Source organism: Mytilus californianus, unplaced genomic scaffold (genome assembly GCF_021869535.1).
Source record: "Mytilus californianus isolate M0D057914Y unplaced genomic scaffold, xbMytCali1.0.p SCAF_8, whole genome shotgun sequence".
Taxonomy (NCBI): domain Eukaryota; kingdom Metazoa; phylum Mollusca; class Bivalvia; order Mytilida; family Mytilidae; genus Mytilus; species Mytilus californianus.
Genome location: NW_026262734.1, coordinates 22,846,191 through 22,854,896, shown reverse-complemented (window position 1 = coordinate 22,854,896; position 8,706 = coordinate 22,846,191).

Genomic DNA, 8,706 nt, shown 5'->3' with positions numbered 1-8,706 from the left:
TTGTAAAATTGACAATACAGTTTGGACATTTAAATTGACCAGTTGGTATTGTTAGAGTTGATGAATAGATAATCACTCATGCATTTAAGGTCTACCGTGATGCTGTTCCATCACTTTACCTGTTCAATTGTCACTGTTGTAGTATAACTGAGATAGGTTTTTCAAAACTTATCCATGTGACATTCAGGCTTCAAGTTTTATCTTTGTTAACTAAAATAACATGTGTACAGTTTAAATTAGTATGTATGATATGACAAAAACTGGAGTATGGCCACAATATGCAAATGTATTCCATTTTCTAATATTTGCTAAAAATTGCTGATTTTTTTAAATTTCATTTCCCCATGTTTTTCTTTAGAGAATCCTAAAATAAGTAAAAAAAATAAACATTGTAATTACAGTCCTTTTTTCATTGAAATGAATGTATTCCTTGAATTAATAGGCCATGCAATTCCCAAAGAAACACAACATTTAGAAGGAAAAGGAGAGATTTTTATTTTACTGTCATTTTAAATTTTAAAAGTTATCAAGCCAGAGCAAGAATATATATGTTTTTTGTCCAGGATTAAGGTTCACGTGGACTCTTTGGCTAAAATGGCTGCGTTTTCACCTCAAAATTTACTCTGAGTACAGATAAACCTGTGCATCTGGAAAAGTTTTAAGGAATAGCATGTCCTAGACAAATAAAATTCAAATGCATTGTATGTTTTAGAAAATTAAAAAATTAACTGGATTTTGCAGTGATTTTTTTTTTCGTCCCTGCAGAAAATGATAAAATTAACAAACAGTTGAGTTTCACTTGATACGGTCCACTCAAGTACATGGTTTAAATCATCAATTATTGTCAGGTATCTATTGTCCACCTATTGTCCATGTCAATCAATACAGTTCACTTCATTTATAACCTGTGGGGAAGTTCTCAAACCTCTTTCACAACTTAGTTTATTTTGGCACCTTCTGGAGGAATGAAAAAAAGTGCACTGCAAAATCCTGTTAAGTTTTTAATTTTCTAAAACATAAAAAATATTTGAATTTTATTTATCTAGGGCATTCTATGCCTTAAAGTTTTTCCAGATACACAGGTTTGTCTGTTCAATTTTGAGGTTAAATTGCAGTCGTTTTAGCCAAAGGGTCCACATGAACCTTAGTAAACACCGGAACAAATGTGTGCATTCCTTCATTTAGACATTTGTTCAATACTTATTGACATGAACCTTTTACAAAATGTTTATGCATAGTGAAATATCAAAAATGACAGCCACGAATAAACTGTTTATTTATTTATTTATTGACACTGATATGTAATATTCCATCCAGTATTCCAGTTTCACTATTTGAAGTAATTTTTAAAATATTTTCCTAATTCTATTAATTTTTGGAATATTTTCTTACATTTTTCACTATATCACTAGATTTTGTTTTTATGTCCGCAGTATTCTGTTTAATTTCCAAAAACAGTTTAAATTTGATACATATTAACATACAGTTTAGAAAATCTTTGACTGGTTTAGATTTTTGGGTCAAAATCAGATTAATCATCTATATTGGGTACTTAAAACAAAGAAAACCAATAATATTTTCTTCCCTATCAATTTTATAATAGAATAATCCTAGGTGAAGAAAAAACTTCAGGAAAAAAGCATGCTGTAAGGTTTTGGTTAGGTGAATAAAAAACAGTACAGGTAGCATCAAGGTAGACTCAACTCTAACAGTACCAACTGGTCAATTTAAATGTCCCAATTTTATTGTCAATTTTACAATCTGATTGAACAATAGGTAAAGGTAAACAGCAACACCTATAGCAAGTCACAGTAAACTGGAATCATTTCGTACACCACTGGCACGGTTGTTATATTTTTGTGTTCGCAGTATAAAGTTAACCACTGATAAAACGCTGTACAAAACTATATTTGCATTCAGCGATAAATAAACATTCACGAGAACTTCTAAACATCATAATAGACCTTTTGATCACCCCGAGTTTTTGATGGGGTTCGTGTTGCTCAGTAATTAGTTTTCTACGCTGTGTTTTGTGTACTGTTATTTTCTGTTGGTCTTTTATTTTTCAGTCATGGCGTTGTCAGTTTATTTTCGACTGATGAGTTTGAATGTCCCTTTGGTACCTTTCGACTCTCTTTGATTTAAAATCCTAAAGGTTCAAGTTTTAAAAAGTAAAATAGTGATGTACATGTATTATGAATAATTTTTAGGAAAGGCATCAATATCTATAAATTCTAATTGACGTAAATTTATGTTTTTTACTGCAATGTAGTATATTCTGTAACAAACACCACCAACATTCTATTTAATTTTATCCTTAGGTGACAGACACAAAAAATGGGAATAAAGTAGCAGTAATAAAACAACGCGAGATTGAGTCAGACATGTTGTCGTTTCAAATTAATTGTGAGTATTCAAAGAAAACTACACTTTCTAAATTTCGTGCATCAAAAGCGCCCTTCTGGGTTTTACTTTACAGGTAAAGCTCAAACCAAAACATTAACATAGATAATACGTTATAACTTTAAGAATATGCGGGCCTTCTCACATCTGCATGCAATTTAAATAAAACATTTCGATCAGTTGAAAAATCACAATGACCGTACACATAAATGTTGTACTGGGTGTAAGAAACAATAACAAAATGAGACTAAACTGAGATGTTCTGGTAGGTAAGCATTATTGTTTTGCTCTATTAACGGAACCCGTGGTGTTGGTTTTTGAAAGAAAACTTAAATACACAAGTAAAAGATGACGAGATAGTACAGAAAATGCTTGTTATGATCAACAGTGTTGGACTTTCCGATATACTAATGCGAAATAAGCTTGACTGTAGATACACACTACACGTATCACTATTATTTGTAATTTAGTGTTAAAAAATTTAATATAAAAGAGAGGCGAAAGATAACAAAGGGGTATTCAAACTCATAAGTAGAAACCAAGTGTGAGCAGATCCTGGTTCTGATAAGGTAAGCATGATTGTTTTGTTCTATGAATGGTACCCGTGGTGTTGGTTTTGAAAAGAAAATTTAAATACACAAGAAAAAGTGGACGGAATAGTAAAAAAGGGCTTGTCATGATAACCAGTGCATGATGATCGTCATTGCAGAAAGATGAAAATTTACTTGTTTAAGTTCTCTTTAATGTTTGATATATAAAGGCGTCAGGTGCATGTCCCGAATGATAAATTAAGAAAGTGTCGATCTCTTGATGTATCATATTTTCACCCTTTTTGAAACACCAACAACAACGATAGAAAAAAGAAAAATAGTTTACAAAACAACAGAAACTATATAAATTTCTCAGTGACTTAACTAGATTGGTCAACATGGTTACTATATATAACTGTGCATGCATCAGTGTTTATGCGATATCAAACTCATCTCGCATGAACACGTATAGCCTATGCTGTCTTTGATCACGATTTATGGTAATTTATTTTGAAAATTGAATATAGTCGTCATTGAAGTAAAAAGATAGTAAAACTGTTTTAAGCTATTTTGAATCTTTAATATAAAACACCACACTTTCATGTCCCAATCATTCTTACATGTATTACTTACTAATAACTTCAAGGCAAATGACAGATTGAATATGATAGCAATTGTTTTTAATCAACAGATGATTTCACTATCGCACTAAGCAGAATCGTTTGATACTGATTTCATCACCTCTGATGACAAACATTTCTAAAAAAAAAATCTGCATTACGCATGCTTAAATTGCAAAGATGTAAAAATAAACAATAAATTATTTTTTTAACATCAAAGGCATATTAACAAAAATAACACACGAAAAACAAAAGAAAGGTGCAATATTACTCTAAATGTTGTACAACTTCAGTATAATTTGTAATTGTTAATTTGTGACTGCAAACTAGTTAAAATGGTTCATTAAAATCATGTAAATTGATTTTGTTTATGCTGTACGATGTCTGTGATTTCAATTTGCATATTGTTCTTTAATGAAAAAATAATAAATTAAAACGTCGAAACACGCTTCTACCACAACCATGTATTAGGGAAACGTTCTCAAATATTGACTAATTTTAAAGCAAAACAATTTATGGAAAATCATTACTAAATGATAAATTAACGTTTTTCTTTTTAAACCCGAAATAAACATTTTCAAAATACAGATATTGCCACTTTTGCAAGTAACTACAGACGCTCTTTAAACAACCAGCTACAATTATTGTTCTATTCGACCATTTATCCCACATTTTAACAGAACAAAATATATCTAAACGTGAAGCATCGATTCACAAATTTCATTAACGCCGTAAATGTGATCTGTGCACAGTATTTGACATTTGAACTATATATTCTATTGGACAATATGAATATATCACGAGTACGGGTCAAAATAAGGTTATTATATTTTGTTTTTGGTAAATCAATTGCATCTTTAATTGATTACTTTCAGATAAATCAGCATCAACCATGTTACAGAAAGTTTTAATTATGGTTGCGGGAATAAGTGAAATTCAACAGCAACAGGAAAATGAACAGTGTTCTTTAGCAAGATGTTTGTTGATACCCAAATTGTCTATTGTAGTAATTATATATATCATTATTGGGTTGTTCAGTATTGTTTTATATATTTTTGTAATGTTGGATGCATTGCTTTTCCTCGCATTCGTAATTATGGCATGTTTGAAAGGTAAAGCTGGAAAAATAGATGAATATGTGGATAAATGGGGAGACTGCATTGGATTCATGAGTACGATTCCTTGTATAATTTACGAAAACTTGAATGGTTTCTTTGATATATGCCAGTAAAAGTAAATCGATCTCGTATTCTAAAATATTATCAGGTATACACTCGTTTATTTCTTAGATGTAAAGATGTGCCATAAATAAACTTTCCTTTCAGACTCAGCGCTTCTCTTCCATTTAAATATTTAAAAATGCGTGCTCAAAACCTGGTATGATATAACATTTTTGACCTAATTCCTAAATCTAACTGGAAATAGATATAATATTGCAATAGAAAGCAATAGGCATATTTTAATCATATTGATTTTCATTATATATATTGTTGTTTCCATTTTGCATACCCTTGTGTTTTATTTTACTTTTAAAATTTGCACTTCACCAGGAAAATGTATATGTCATTATGTTTTATTATTCGTTCCGTTGGTTGATATAGTAGACGAGCGCTTGGTTTTGTCAGGTATGATGGATTCCCACTTTTTGAGTTTATCTTGGACGTCTGTATTTTTGTTAATACATTTTATTTTCAAACCAGAAATCACATATACCTATAAAATGGATACATAAATATGCAGCGTGATCGACACCTAGCAAACAGTTCCTTACTGATGCTAGGGTCGTCTTTGCTCATTGCGACTTAACTATCAAGAAAGGCAATACAAGCACTGTTCTGTGTTTGCTTTCCCCTATTATTTTGTCTGTAGCTGACCAACTGGCTATAAGGTAGTCAATTCCTACTATATGAAGAGGTGACAAATATAGAGTTATCAATAACATATTAATTATGATGGACAGAGCGATAACCGATAATCGTCTTTTAAGTCACACACGAAACTTGAATATTTGGTAACAGAAACATCAAAATAATGTCGAAGAGATTATAACTGAATATTACAAAACGTTTACTATATTCAAAACATTAGCAGTAAATTTTGCAAGTCCAATTGGAGCCTTCCATATATAATGTGAAGTGTTAATAAATAGCAATAACTAATATATTATAACCATAAAGTATTGTGTAAAGCTTACTAAAACAACATGATGTAACATCTCTGTAATCATAATTGATGTCCTTCATCGTATTGAAAAATCTAAAATTTTATGTACATTTTGCTTAATCTTGTGCTCACAGTAAACATGTTAATGATTAAAAAGAAATAATAAACAGAAAAAGTCACGTTCATGGCGAATTAATACATCTGTGCAAAACTCATGCAATACTATGAGTCTTATCTAACAACTGTTTTGCCTTCTTGAACATTATAGATACGCTGTTTACAATGAAACATTTCAATTGTTAATCCTGATTGTGTATTGATGTAAACTAGACAGCCATAACTAACCTTTCCAAATGTCAGATAAACTCATTAGCTGCTATCAGTATAAACTGTTCACTTGTACAAAATATGAGTTACATATGTTATTCAATTATTAACTGGTGTATGCGACCGTAATTAACCAATGTTAAAGACAACAAATACGTCATAACCAGAAATATATTTCCCTTAACTAGGCTTAACAGTGAATAAATACTTATATGAACAACACGACTAATGCCACATGTAAAGCAGGACCTGCTTACCCTTCCGGAGCACCTGATATCATTCCCGATTGTTTTAGGGTTCAAATTGCTCGTTTAGAACCCTACACCTTGTATGTAAAAATTAGTATCAAACCAAATAGTTAATTTACATAACCGTTTGACTCGTCAGACTCGTTTTTTATCAGTTGTAGTTGCCTTGAAAAAGAGAGGCGAACAATACCAAAGGGACATTCAAACTCATAAGCCGAAAATAAACTGACAATGCTATGGCAAGAAAAGAAAAAGACCAAAAGACAAACAACTGTACACAAACACAACATAGAAAACTAAAGACTGAGCAACACGAACCCCACCACAAACCGGGGTGATTTCAGATGCTCAGGAAGGGTATTTTAAACTATATGTAATAAAATTATGAAAAGAAAAGTAGGGGTTAGCAGGCAAATTATTTTAATGGCACTACATAGATCAAACCAGACGATTCCGAATATCTGGCAAAAATTCAAAAACAAGCGGAGCAAACATCCTAATGTAAGTTGTTCTTTGTACAATTTGCCAATCCGATAAGTTAATTATTTTCCATAGTCATGGGGAGTGTACAACATCCTTTGCAAGAACTCGGACAGGAAGACTTTTACAACTTATTTTCACAGTTCGGTTTTTTTATGTTGTGCTGAAAAACCACTGTTCAGAGTTAAGGGCGAAATTAGCTCTCACAAACATGCATTCCGCCATTTTTTTTATCTTCCCTTTCAGGGTCATGAGCCTGTAATTCAGAGGTTATCGTTGTTTTCTGTCTTCCGTTTTTTTTTGTCAATTGTTTTGTCATAGTTTTTTGTTTAAATTGTGTCACGTTTGTAACAGAGCCTTTTAAAGATGAATATATAGTTTGCTCATTGTTGAAGGCCGTACGGGGTTGACCAATATCTGATGACATCATCGTATTTGGACTCTGCTGGATAGTTGTTTCATTGGCTTTCGTACATCCCCTTCTTCGTATATTATCATAATATTTCGGAAATATGTACCAGAACTCTGACAATATCCTTCATCGTTTTTAAGGTTATGGAATAAGATGACAACGTATATGTACTATTTGTCGTAACCATAATCCCGTCCTCTTTTCCTTGTATGTGACAACATCGAATTAAACCAATCATCGAGTTTGTACTTACATGAGCAATATGATGGATGCGGCATGTGGAGCGGAATATGCTCACCCTTTCCGAGCACCTTACATCACCCGAGTTTTTGGTGGGGTTCGTGTTGTCGTATCTTAACTCTTCTATAGTGTGTTTCGTATACGGTAATTTGCCTTTTGGTGGTTTTTCGTTTTTCACCATGGAATGTCAGTTCGTCATCGACTAATAGATTTGAATATCTTCCACTTCTCTTTAACCGGAATAATATAGGAAATACTGTATTATTCAATTTTTTAAGCAGTATTAATGAGCTAAATAATAGCTTTTTACTGAGTCAAATATCACATGCAAGATTAAGGATCCAAAGTAGTTATTTAATTGAAAATTTGTTTAGACAAAATCTAGTAATTTCTCCAAATAGTTCACGAGTTCTACTCGAGTGTACAGTCCATTGAGTTGTAAAATAATTTGACAAAACGCGTAATGAAAACATATTGAAACTTAATTATCTTATTAAACTGGATACAAGCCTTCTTCTGTTTGGTTCACAACCTCTAGCTTACACCACTGACCCAGGTTAGGGGGTTTGGGTTAGTGCCAGTAAACATGTTCAACCCAGCTACATTCTGTATGTGCCTGTCTCAAGTCAGGAGCCTGTAATTCAATACCAGTTCATTAAATATCCATCATGATCAATTAAATCATTGATTAACCAGACTCCTTTTTCAGTCCATTATTTGTACAGAGGGGTTTGATTACAAACCTTGATTTGTTTATTATTCCAAATATTAGATATGATAAAATCATATTCGTTCTTAACATCTACTTTAGTTTGGAGTTCAGTCCAAGCATTAAAAACCTCTTGCCAAAAGGGATTGTTTGCATGTATAGAGCAGTTCATTTAATTTTATTTTTTCCGAATAAGTCAGTAACTTACAATAATTATTAGTTTGATTAATGATTCTTTTTATCCAAGTTAATTTTAACCCTTTTATATATTGTTTTAAGTTGAACATGTTAAGTCTACCCAGGTCATATATTTGAGAAATTGTTCCTCTTTTTAATTTTGTCAGGTTTACCATCCCAAATAAAAGAAAATAAATTATTAATTAGTTCGTAAATTGGTTAAGAAACCCATTGTTAAGATTTGGTAATGTTAAAAATAAGTGATTAAGCTTTGAAATTATGAGACTTTTTATTATAGTAAATTTTCCAATTGGAGATAAGTATTTGTTTGACCAACTCTTTATTCTTCTCTCAATCTTTGTAAGTTTATGTCCATAATTAAGTGTTTCCATTTCTT